This window comes from Haemaphysalis longicornis, unplaced genomic scaffold (genome assembly GCF_048455015.1).
Source record: "Haemaphysalis longicornis isolate Haplotype H1 unplaced genomic scaffold, Haemaphysalis longicornis Haplotype H1 scaffold_10, whole genome shotgun sequence".
In the NCBI taxonomy this organism is placed as follows: Eukaryota; Metazoa; Arthropoda; class Arachnida; order Ixodida; family Ixodidae; genus Haemaphysalis; species Haemaphysalis longicornis.
In genome coordinates this window covers 127,352,771-127,366,085 of record NW_027526204.1, presented here as the reverse complement: position 1 = coordinate 127,366,085, position 13,315 = coordinate 127,352,771, and the positions used below count along the sequence as shown (strand labels likewise).

The window sequence follows — 13,315 nt, the reverse complement described above, 5'->3', positions numbered from 1 at the left end:
CTCTGAAACAACTACGCATGCGCGCTGTTTACTGACAGTGCCGCCAGACGGTGCGGCATGCGTCGGATGCTGTGTGCTCCGTTGTTCATATTTATTTTATTCCCCCTGTACCTGCTGCTTGGCGTTCGCTTCAACCATGTCGAAATGGCGTAAATAAGCTGGCAAAAACACTAGGTTTCTGGCACGGGGAGTGGGAAGACACGCCTGAGGTTTTTGAAAATATGCAGTGGACGGCCGGTAACTCCGGCCAAATACTTGGGCGTACCACTCAATAACTACAGGCAGCCTACTGAATTTGGGACGCTGGAAACAGAGCGCGCAAGAGTTCAGACAACTAGGTGGGGTGGGAAGGATTTGTCGATGTTTTGACGAGCTACTGTGTGCAATTTATTTCTTGGAGCCAAAGTGTTATATGTCCTTCAGGTGCTGTCGATGACGAGAGCTTCTGTTCAGAAGCTACACAGAGTGTTTGCGGTTTTTATTTGGGGGTCGACTTGGGAACGGACCATGCCGCTCGAACCTGTTCCGCGCGGTTCGAAAAGGAGGCTTGGGGCTCTGCCACCTGTTTCTGAAGCAGATTGTGTCCAGGTTTTGTTTCTTAAGGGAGCAGAATAATCCTTTTCTACGTACTGTCATTCAAGTGCGCCTTCGTGATCACCTACCTGAATTTGTTGTGTCCTCTTTTGGGGGTAGACGAGTGAGTCTGTGTGGTTTCATGCGCGAAGTTGTATGGGCGTTCAAGTTATTGAGAGTGCGTTTTTCGATAGAGTACTTGAGCAATGTAACACGCAAAAAGTTGTATAAGGACCTCATTGATGTTGTGTTACCCATTCCCTTATACAGGTCTAGGTATGCAGTGGGAAGGGAAGGTGATATGCTTAAGAGGGTAAAGAGAATTCCCGTGCGCGCCTCCGTTAAAAGATTCTTTTTTCAGCTCCACAGTGGCACGCTTCCTGTAAAGCCATGGCTCCAGGAGAAAGGATTAGACATACCTTTGAACATTAACTGTGGCATGTGCTTAAAGCCGGAAACTATTGGCCACATTTTTCTGGACTGCTCAGACGCGAGATTTCACTGGGACATCCTACAGCGCACTGTTAAGAAGGACCTGCCCATAAACCCTTTCGGGATCCGTTTTCTGTCGGTGTGTGATACAGGGGGCGTGCCATTCGACATGTTTATGTTGATCAGCATGCACAGCTTGTGGCGCGCACAAAAATGGCTGACAGGCATGCCGATCCCAGTGCGCGGCCCGCCAGAGAGTATTTTATTGAGAGCATGGTCAACATACGCGTGGTATACAGAGCGCTAAGCGAGCCACCTGAATGGTTACCAATGCTAGATGACCTTGTTTAGCTGAAGAGATTTTAAACTTGTATTATCGCAAAGGTGGCGAATGTTGTGAAATCACTGTAACCTGGTTTTTCATTTGAGACGAACGGTAATTAAGAAAAAAAAAAGTCGAAATGGAGCAATCGGATAGACGCCGGCTTCATAAAGCGAGGAACCAGGTTCGATTCCGGCCACTAAAAGCGTTCTTTTTTTTTTTCACTTCACCCACGATCAGTCATCATCATCGTAAGAAAAAGTTGGCTTTCCTGCAAAGCGTGTTGGCGTACAACGGCACAGGTGAGGACACTAAAACTAAGATTTAATTGACCTGGGCTATGCAGCGCGCCGTAGTAGAAGGCTACAAATTAATTTGAACCGCCCGGGGATCATTAACGTGAGCCGTACGCGCACGTGTTTGGAACTTCGCAATCCGAAATCCCGCCCCGGCGACCGGTAATCTAACAGGCGACCTTCTATTTACACGACGCCCTAGCAACACTGCGGCGGGTGACTTTCAGAGAGTGAAGCAATCAAAAGCGAGCTGTGTGTCGGTCGGCTAATGTGACGTTCGTCCTCGCGCGCTGTCGAATCGGATTTGCTAAAGGCCAAAAGTATAAAGACGACGCTTTTTGAGAGAGTGAGCGATGTGCGAGCGATGACGTCACTTTGATGCAGCTACCATGGTAACGCGGTTATCGGGGGGCGGGAAAATCGGATCGAGAATTGGGGGCGAACAATTAATCTGACGTTAAAAGACAAAGGCAGCAAAGGCAAATGGTGAAGAAAATGAAACGCGCTGCACTTCGCTAATTGTTATCGCGATTTTTTGTTTGGCACCGTCGCTTTCCTCACTAATTCATTTCCCTTCAAGTACCAGCGGGGAGAGAGCGTAATTGGGGCCTTGAAGTATAAGGGACGACTGCGCGCTCCTGATTCATTAGGCGGCGAGCGGAGTGATTGAGTGGCTGTGTTTGACGTGCATGCATTGTGTCGGGACGAAAGCGAAGAGAAGCGAATAAAGAAATAACAACGAAATCGGAGCCGCTGACAGAAGTAGTGTGACACTTTGAGAGTCGTGAAGAGAGCGTGTGAAGGTTCTTGTCGAGGATGCCTGAGATAAGTAGCGATACTGCCTAGGTGAGCATATCCTCATCGAAGCGGAAGTGCTTCTGTTTTTGAAGTATATCCACCTTTGGATTCATCCGTGTTATGATTAACCGACTGAGCATGCGTGCCTGGGTGTCACTGTTTGCAGTGCAAACTCTCTCTCTCTCTCTCTCTCTCTCTCTATATATATATATATATATATATATATATATACATATATATATATATATATATATATATATATATATATATATATATATATATATATATATATATATATATATATATATATATATATATATATATATATATATATACAAGAGAAGAAAAACTTCGAACAAGGTAAAAGCACGATTGTGGCCCACGTTTCAGCAAAGAGAACTTGCTTTCCTCAGGGAAAGCAAGGAAAGCAAGTTCTCTTTGCTGAAACGTAGGCCACAATCGTGATTTTCCCTTGTTCGAAGTTTTTCTTCTCTTGTGTTCTCTACCATCTTCAAAGTTCTACTACTCCCTATATATATATATATATATATATATATATATATATATATATATCGTGTGTGTAAACGTTAGCCAGAGTTTAAAAATATGCCGATTCTCCCTAAGACGACGCGACCAATTTGATGTTTCTCACTGTAGTGTGTAGCGTGTCACGCTAATTTTTTGTATTTTGCTTGATTAGATAATTAGTCCATTTTAATTAGCCAACTTCTGAACCAAGGAAGCTTGGAAAAAAATTCCAATTACAAAATTGCAGAGTGGTTTGAAAAAACGCCGGAATAAACAGTTTCTCTCTTTCTATCTATTAAGTATTAGTGTTTTAAGCATACTGACAATGCCTGCGAAATACAAAAAAACAAGAAACACTACGTCACATGCCGGATTGCGCGTCTGGATTGCAGTGCTCTGAAACGTTCCCCGCACAAACTGCCGTAGGCGCGCTGCAGTTAAAGGGGCGACAGGGGACCGACAGAGGGAAGGGGGGGGGGCGACAGAGCTGTGCCATTCACGCCAGCAATGGGCTTCACTCGCGCCTGTTCGTCATAGCGACAGGCAGAAAAAGTTATTGCCTGTGCTGCCGGAAGCGACAGGTTCGTCATCTGCCCTGTCACTTTTTAAGCGGCGGGATACCTATGAATTTTTGTACTCGTAAGGTTTGGGAACACTGTAATCAAGACGCGCAATCCGGCATGTCACGTGGTGTTTCTTGTTTTTTTTTTTTTGTATTTCGCAGGCATTTTCAGTATGCTGAAAACACTCATACGTAATAGATAGAACGACAAACAGTTTATTCCGATGTTTTTCAAACCGCTCTGCAACGTTGGATTTTTTCCTAGCTTCGTTGGTACAGAAGTTGGCTAATTAAAACTAAATAATTATGTATTTTAAGCAAAATACAAAAATTAGCGTGACACACCACATACAAAAGTGAGCATGATGCATTTTATCGCGTCGTGTTAGGGTGCATCGCATAATTTTAAACTCTGGCTAAAATAACTGAAACACCGCGTATATACATGCCTGTATGTATGTGTGTAGCACGTGGTTGCATAACCGGAAAAAAAGGTATTTTACCTATATTTATTTCTTAATGTCCTCTAACTTCAAAAGTGTTGTACAGTTTCTTTATTAGTGAAGGAAAGTTTGCTCTAATTAACAGTTAGTTACAGGTGTTCGTTCCCAGCTGCTGTATATGAATCGGATGACTCTTTATTGCAGTCTTTCTAATTTATGAACGTTAGCTTGAGTGAAAATATCCTATACAATAGCAGCGTAATCAAGTAGTCGCGCCTTTGTTAATCGGTAGGCAAGTAGGTGAACTGATTATGCGGAAAGTCGACCCCTCGCGAGAAGAATAGTTTCTCATTTGCCCCAGATGTCGGGATTTCGACATGCCTTGTTCATTTAGGCTGTTTGTTATCCGCCGCCGCATATTTATACATATTTATACGAATCTACTTCAGAGTGTATTACGTTGTTGGCGAAATAGAACAAGTTTTTGTGCGTAATTGTTCTATTGGATAAAGACATACTCCATTTTTTTAAAAGTGATTGACATTTGCTGAGTCTCACAGGAAGCACAGCCGTATTTAGAGGATCATGTGACAAAAATTTGTCCTTCGGCGTTTCTATGCCACTCTATAAATGACGCAGTCATCGTTATGACATGCGAGAATGTCACTCACTATATACTAGTTAATAAACAAAATAAATAAGGGGACCTAACACCAATCCCTGGGGAACGCCGCAGACCGTAGGAAGTTTACAAGAGGAGTAATGACATTTAAAAACGACGAACCGTTCCTCGCTGCTCAAGTAAGCTTATATATCTCTCTGATGAATTTTTTCAAATTTTTACACTCACACTTGAAAAATATTTTGAGAAATTTCTAAAAATTTTGAGTTAGTGTTTTATTCACTGAGTTGCGAGGGCGTAACTGTTGGAAGCCTCTTCCTGAAAGCGTTTTGATGTTGAGTTAAACAAATTGTTAACGCTACGGTAGTGATAAGTTCGCGGACGAACTTAGCGTTATTAAATAGCGTCAGTTCTGCGACTATTCTCCCGCAATAAAACATTCGCAAACACGAAAATATAATCGTCGAATTGAAGCGAATCCAATAAGAGAAAATATTCTACTCGTAATGGAAAGTTCGATTATTCGTACGGTTCTGCCGAATATTCGTCCCTAATCTAAAATTCGCAGAAAACTGAATGCATAATCCTCGAATCAAAGGCGATTTGCATAACGCACGGATATTCGATTCGCATTCGAAACTTCGAATATTCGCCCACCTTGTACACATGGCGAACAAGCATATCGTGCTACGAGCTAGCTTCGGCGGCGACGCGAAGTTCCAGTACTTCCACCGCAGACCAGCGCGATTAAAACCTTGACGGAGACACGGCATCCCGGTTGGCGCACATTTAGCCCGCAGCGTTCTCCGTACGGGCGCAGCATAAAACGCGCACTCCAATCTGTATCTTGGTAACGAAGCAGTGCGAGTTCATCAGGCAAGGACGACAGCGCTAATGGGAAGGCATAGGCGAAGGCGAGCTTAGGAGGACCAGGAGTTAGTGCGTTAGAGAGAGGGAGAGAGGCGAGTGTGGGAAAGAGAGTTGTGCCTCGAAGACTCGTGCAGCAAGCAGATCGTGCTGCTGTTGCTGCTTGCCCGGTCTGTCGTCGCTCGACATCGTATTCCCCTCGGGACTGCAGCAGCGCAGTAATTAGGCACTCAAGCGCGCGCCTTTATTTATGCGCCTACGTCTGTAGTAAAGATACACACACACTCGCCGCCGCCTTGCGCGCCATCCGCTGATTTTAATTTTCGCTTGTGTCGTATACGCGGCTAGATTGGAGTGCCGCAGCGTGGCTATCGCTTTGCCTAAAAGCGTAGCCCCGGTAGGCGGTGTTTCCCGGTGGACCGGATCGTGGCGAAAGTTTAGGCGTAGTATGCCCCCTGGCGTCGTCGCGTTTTAACGGCGCCCTGCTTTTACCCGGAGAGCGCCGAAGGGGGAAGAGACCTGTGCTGGTTTTGCGCGCTCGGAATGACCGTGTCTGAGCTTCGTTATTGCTGATCGATAGCCTTGTAACTCCTCTGATTTTGCTGTAAGTAAGCGCTGATTGGTGCACGCGGAAACGCCGTGGTAAGTAGCGGCTCAGTAGCCCAGATTGAAGGCAATATATCTGTAATATGCGTCACGTCAATTCAGTTTGTTTCCCGGTCATTTTTTGCCTGCTTTGTGGGTTAGCTTTCTTTCTTACAGGCCGTATGGCTTTTGTATGTATGTACAGTAAAGCTCGCTTATATCGAACAGCGCGAGGGTTCTAAAATAGTTCGATATAGCAAAAATTAGATATAGAAAGTAAAGCAAAAAAAATGTACACGAGAGCAATCCTGCCGACGGAGCCATTAGCTGACGCTGAGCTTTTACCACCCTGCGCTTCACTATTGATACGACACTTCCTCGGAAAGAAAACATTCATTTATTGGGGCGGAAGAACTGCGTGATTGTAGCGTGCTTTTTGGAGCGCAACGCGTTGCTGGTGACTGCTTGCTCCACGGTATCTAAACAGTCGACAAGCACAAGACCGCTGCCCTCAATGACACTGCAGTATCGCTGTTGCACGGCCACAGTAGCGACGGCTTTTATCGTGCTGGGAAGCGGTACAGAGCGGTTCGGCTTCTTCGACAGAGCGTAGACAAGCATGGTTACAAGCGAATAACGGCGAACCCAGCGAACCGAGCAAGTGCAGGCAGCGAGTGGCGCGGACGTGAAGATCGGTCACACCGCAGCCCGCAGCGCCCAATGTGGCCCTTTCGGCGCCAACGGCGTGCATGCGTGGAGCTGGTCCACTCTACCACGGAGGGTTTGGACGCACTCGAGCTCGCGCCACCGCTGCGCTCTGATGTATTTCGAGAAAGCCTGCCTAACAAGAGCGAAAAATCCAGAGCGAGAGAGTTCGATATATCCATTTGTGAGAAAAATCGCGTTCGATATAAAAAGATTAAAATGCATGTAATTTTTATCCGGATTATATAAGTGTTCGATAAAAGCAATCATTCGATATATCCGTGTTCGGTATAAGCCGGCTTTATTTACTGTATGTATGTATGTGTGTATGCATGCATGTATGTATGTATGTATGTATGTATGTATGTATGTATGTATGTATGTATGTATGTATGTATGTATGTATGTATGTATGTATGTATGTATGTATGTATGTATGTATGTATGTATGTATGTATGTATGTATGTATAAATAAATAAAATAAATAAATACATATAAGTGCGTCGAAAAAAACACCGATTCGGTTACGGTTCTGGTTCAGGCGAAATCATTTCGTTCCGGGTCAGTTCCGATTCGACAAAATCACTTGGTCCGCGAACCGGTTCGATAAGTTGAATTACCACTGAAATTAGAAAAAAAACATTTAGTAGTTTAAAACGACAGTCAAATCAAAATACAAACAAAAATTCAAAATGCTGCTGTTCCCCAAGGGCAGTGGCGCAATTTCAAAGCAAACTTTAAGCAATTACGAGATATTAGAAAGACGTGAAGTGGCGACGATTTACCACCTACTTTCTCTCCCAGATTTTATGTTGTCCTAGCGACTATTAATAAAGCCACCGCCAACAGATATGACTGTGGGATATATCTTCTGCCCTTTCCTTTTTTGTTGAAATCGCAGTCGTCGCTATGGAATCGCCCATCACGCTAACCTTGAATCCTTAAATTTAGGCCTGCTTACTGGCGCCTTCAAATACCAGCGCTTAATACCAATGGCGCACATTTTTTTATTTGTAACAAAACAGAAAACTCCTACAACAGGCACATAAACACTACCAAAGAATTAGATTATTTGGTCACCCTGAATAATTTGTTAGCTGTCACCTTATCGAATGTACTAGCCACACTTTGTTAAAAGTAAGTTCGAGTCACGCCCCGGGGGTTGAAAAGAAGGTCCCCTTCTCCCCGTGTAGTCTGAGTGGCGCTGGCTACCACACTCAAGCGTCAGATACAGTTGTAGTAAATATAAATACCCCAGAAAGTGAAGGAGAACACAGTCGCCCAGATAGCCGAATTGGTAAGGCGTTCGAAATATAATCGAAAGGCGTGGGTTCGGTCCCCACTCTGAGCGCGTGTTTTTCTTTCTTTCTTTCTCACGTAATTAATAAAAAAATAATACTGTAATGTCACTAACGGTAAAAAATTGTCTAGCCTTAGTCCCTATGCCTTCTTTGGCGTTGTAGACTGCCGGCATTTCTATATATATGTATGTATGTATGTATGTATGTATGTATGTATGTATGTATGTATGTATGTATGTATGTATGTTGTAAGGTTATGGGCCCAGGGGGGACAGCGAATGAGGTGGTAATTAGTGATGTCGGTGATTAACTAAAATTTAATAATTAACTTTTTAGTGGCCGCAGTAAGCAGGCTCCTTCGTATTGAAAAGTTCGGCGCAATCGTCTTTCTACACAGTTTCATTTGGAAGGATTATTCTAGCGCATTCGTACTCCAAGATATCGAACTGCCAAGTTTAACTACCGTTCGCAAGTTTACGCATGCAAGCCAGTGAGGACCGGCGCAGAGCTCCTTCCTTTTGTGACGTGCCTCCTTTGTGCGGTGTCTAATTTGACAACTCTGTGGAGGCGTAAGAAAAACTGATAACTGGCACCCTTTCAGTCTTGGCTTGCGTAGTCGCGAACTGCGGTACTCGAACAGCTGTTGGTCCTTGATTACGCCAGCCGAGAGTGAGAAAGGGGAAGTTGTCACTTTCGCCTATTCCAACACAGCGCAAAGTGCGGTGCATTGGAACTCTATATTGCCGCGGCTTAGTTCGACAAAACACAGATAGATTTTCCATGATATTACTAAAAGGATTGGAATGGACTTGCGGTTGCCAGAGAAAAACGATGTACAGCGACCAGTTGTAAGTACATACGGCAATAATTAAGCACGGCGATCGACTGCACTTTGTTCGTACGCGTGTGCAGGATAAGGTGTTCGGCATTATCGAAGATGTACAGTGGTCATGAAGGGGGGGGGGGGGGGGGGTAAAGGCCCTTTCTTAGGGAAAGATGGATAAAATGCGAAGCTTTTGCGCGTGCAACCTGGGTCAAAGTCCAAGTCCGAAATCCAGACATCTTGGACCGTGTGGGAATGGTGCGATCGGATAGACGTCGGCTTCGTAACGCGAAGTACCCAGGTTTTATTTCGACCACGGGAAGAGTTTTTTCTTGAGTAGCTTCAGGGGCCTTCGCGTAGCATCATCATCGTTTTCTGAAACCCACTGTGTAAAGTTGGACTACCCTGGGTACGTCTCACACGAACATTGATTCCATCACGGAGGGATAGAATGCTTCGCTTTGAAAAATTCCTCGGGAACTTCGTTCGGTTTGCTCACGTGGTTGGAAGGCGAAGGCCTAGCGATTATTAAAGACTTCTTTACTTATGCTTCATGTTCGCGCCTTTCTTTTTCTTTTTCGTTTCCTCGTACTTTGGCACCAATTACTTCGATGAGCAGACTGTCCGCACTTCATGGGACAGCTCCTTCATAATCAGAGCGTATCGCGCGCGCTCCGGTTCTGCTCACGTGCTGTCACGATCACCAGTCAGACGGCATGCATCGGGCTAATCTGCCCCCTCAACCCCTATGGCAGGTTGCCAATTAAAATTAGAGCAGTGCTAACGCATTCGGCTAATGCTTTGGCGATCCGGGTTCGAATCCCACGTGAACCCACATGTGTTTTTTAAACTTTCTTCGTTTTACGAATTAGGTATTTGGAGGTTTGAGGATCGATATGCCGCACTTTCAGCTTCCGCCCTTCTCTGAACTTTCTTAAGGAAGAGAATGTAAATTCTTTATCTATTTTGTCTTTACGGCGGTGACAGTTGTCCTTGCTGACGCCGACGGCGGCCAGTTTACGCGTTTGGTGAGACATCTAAGGCTTTCGCTCTTACAGCTGTCCAAACACCAGTGAAGATTAGCTATGAATGGATATCTTTAGCTCACGAAGTTTTCTTTTTTTTTTTTTTTACTAGTGACGAACAGGCTAGCGGTTTTCTTCTTCGTTCTTTTCTTTTTTTTGCGCTTGCTTGCAGTGATTCGTATGTGAGATAAGCGGGGTGCGGAATCCCACTCCCGGAAAGTTTTGTTGGGTACTAGAAGGAGAGAGAAAAGGTAAAGGAAAGGCAGGAGTGTTAACCAGGCTACGTCCTAGTATGCTATCCTGATAGGGGAACAATGAGAAAAAAATAGAAAAAGAGGGGAAAGGTATAGAGATAGCGTAGAGTGGTGTGCCCAGCGGTAGGACACTATAGACTAACAAGTTAGTGAACCTATCCAGTACGGCTCGCTCACTAAAGCCAATGTGTTGCAGCAGCCGCCACAAAAAAACACAAACTTAAATTTCAGAAATTCTTTAAAAAAAGGGTAACGGGACGTCCCACAGAATTAACAGAGTGATGCCTTGGGCCGTGCGATCGTATTAAAGGCCAACTGCACTCAAATTTCACCTCGGCCAAATTTGTTTTTAATGCGTAGTAAGTACCCCCAAATAAGCTAAGACACAAGTGGTAGCCCCGTGAAACGCCTCGTTAATCAGTCAGAAGCGTTTAAAAAGGCTCCGCCGCAGACCACTCTGCACCTGCCGGCGGATCGCGTAAACAGCCATGACGCGCCTGTGACGTTCCAGCCGACGGTGGCTTTTTCCTCTGGCCAGCCACGCAGCGGGAGAACCGGTCGGGCTCTGCTGCCCCGTGCGCGCGTAGAGCTTGCGCGCAGACATTCTCCCGAACTGGTGACCGTCCGGCCGCTCGCTGGACGGCTGCAACGTCACTGCAATGGCCGCGCTCTCCTCGGTTTCGGTTTCAAAATCGCCGATTTTTGCTGGCCGCTTGCGGCGTTCACGTGCGTATTTCAGCTGTTGTATTTTGCATGTTGCTTTCTTTTTAAGCAGACTATACGGAAATAGGGTTTTCAAGAAGTCGAAAATTTGAGTGCAGTTGGCCTTTAACCGTTTAACGCATCAGATTCCACGCACCTGCAGCTCTGCTCGCGTCCTTACCATTTTTTTTTTGTCTGGCAGCTTGTTACGGGGAGAGAAGCTATTATTTCAACTGACCTTCAAAAAGAATAAAGTAACGGTGCCACCCCGTTCGTCGGAATTACACCGATAATTTGCGCCACGCGCCAAAGAAGACAAAAGGAAACTAAAATGGAATGGAGTATGGGCAACAGAATTCCCGCTGCGGAATAAATTGAATTCTCCACTGCGTCGCAAATGCGTGAGCCCTTTCTTTGTTAATATTTTGCGATGCCGGTCGAAGGCGTGGCACTGCGCTTCGCAATTAACGCTCCCGATCTCTTAATTAAGCGTGCGCCCGTGAGGAATGCCGGCCAGCATCGAACTAAAGCGTGCGCTGAGCCGAGCACCTTCTACGTCGTCATACCCCTTCGTGTCCTCCTTCCCCTCGAGTTTCACTTTCCCGCCAGTTGATTGGCTGTCGCGGACGTGACTTATGATTTCGGCCAATAAGAAGGCAGGAAACAAAATCATATCAAACGCCCGCTTTCGCTAGTAATCACCTTTGCACCAAAGGCTTCGGTTCTAGTCGGTGATGCCAGGGGGGGACCGGGGTAACGGAGCTGGCCGGTGAATTTAAAGGTTCTCTGAGAGCTTTCACGCGAGCTTTGTAGGTCGGCGCGACAGCTGTTGACGCCCGACGCTGCGAGTGCGAGCGTTGATTGAGGCTGCATGCAGGTATCGATGGAAGCGTGGACGCCGCAGGCGCTGGTAATAAATGAGCGTGCGCAGGTTTGTGCGCTTTGTTGGTTCAGCGCTGCCGTTAACGGACTATAGCGAACCGTACATTCCAAACTTAACGAACCCTTTCGTTAACGGAAGTCGTCGAAGCTGGAACAATCAATGTCAGAATATCCTTCTCGCTTGGTTCGCACGTTTACGAGAGCCTGGCTTTATTAACCGTTTTAGAGTCCTATTTCAGAACGCCTACGATAATGTGATTACGTAAAAAAAAGAAAAGACCGGGGGGGGGGGGGAGGGGGTTAAAGCTGAGTGTACCGGGTGGCCTAGTTCAAAAAAAGTTCGGTTAGTTTAGTTGAAGGCTAGCTGCAGTAGGCTGCGATAACGGGCAATCATTGTATTTATATATATATATATATATATATATATATATATAGAATACGGGTTGGCAGTCAAGAAAACCGCGGAAAGCAAAGGGGAGAATGCGGTAGGTCATAGAAGCAGATGAAGGATTTTTTGAGTCAGAAAGAAAGTGGTAAAATACCCGCCGGGTGGGATCTGAACCCACGATCTCCAGAATACCGGTCTGGTGCAATAGCCACTACGCTTTATGTTAAGGTATTTCTGTTTCCAGCACTTGGGGATGGAAGCAAGCGCCACTCAAACTGCATAGGTATATATATATATATATATATATATATATATATATATATATATATCGTCGCGATGGAATCGCCCATCACGCTAACCTTGAAACCTTATATTTAGGCCTGCGTACTGGCGCGTTCAAATACCAGCGCTTAATACCAATGGCGCACATTTTTTTTATATTTGTAACAAAACAGAAAATTCCTACAACAGGCACATAAATACTACCAATGAATTATATTATTCGGTCACCCTGAATAATTTGTTATCTGTCACCTTATGGAATGTGTTAGCCACACTTTTGTTAAAAGTAAGCTTTAATTAACGCTCAGTCACTGCATAATTGCTCTGACCACTGGTTCCTTTCGCGAGAGCTATACCGGATGTGTGCATTACAATTAGTATATCATCGTACGGCCTGACCCCCGGCCGTCGTTCCGTGTGCTACATTACGGAATGTTATAACCAGTTGTGCTGTTATAAAATGAAAGGGAAATTTGACGCGCGGAGCATGAGATGGGACTTTTTTGGGTAGACGCTCTTTAATTCGTCTACAGCAGTACTCCCCTCCGGAACGAGTAGCAGTAGAAGAAATGTAGCGAGTTGGGCAGTCAGTACAAGTGCACCTTCGAAAAACTGCAGATCTGAAAGAGACAAAACTGCAGAACAAGCAGAAAAGCTGATCGCTCGGCGAATGAGGCAGTGTGATGTACCGGCCTGCCTCTCTGCACGTGTCATCTGCTTTATCACTGTTTCTGCTTCTAAGACAAGGTCAAGGGGTGGAGTTTCTTGCCAGGGAATTAAGCGTGCACCTTAACAGCTTTCCCTGACGTATCTGTTGTTATTTGTATCTTTAAAAAGCGGAACTTCTTCACTGTACTGTCCTCAAAAACTGACCACGGAACTCACTTCCTTCGCATCGATGACACGTTTGGTTGTGAAAGGCAG

The 13,315-nt window shown here is 45.3% G+C and overlaps 1 protein-coding gene and 1 non-coding gene across 4 annotated transcripts in view; both read left to right on the top strand.

Annotated features, from left to right (window-relative positions):
* Positions 1–13,315, top strand: part of LOC144159277 (uncharacterized) — a 352,228-nt gene that overhangs the window by 138,074 nt on the left and 200,839 nt on the right. The gene's annotated exons all lie outside the window — the stretch shown is intronic.
* Trnai-uau (transfer RNA isoleucine (anticodon UAU)) lies at positions 8,014–8,085 on the top strand. The gene has a single exon. It is a non-coding gene; the product is annotated as a tRNA-Ile (tRNA).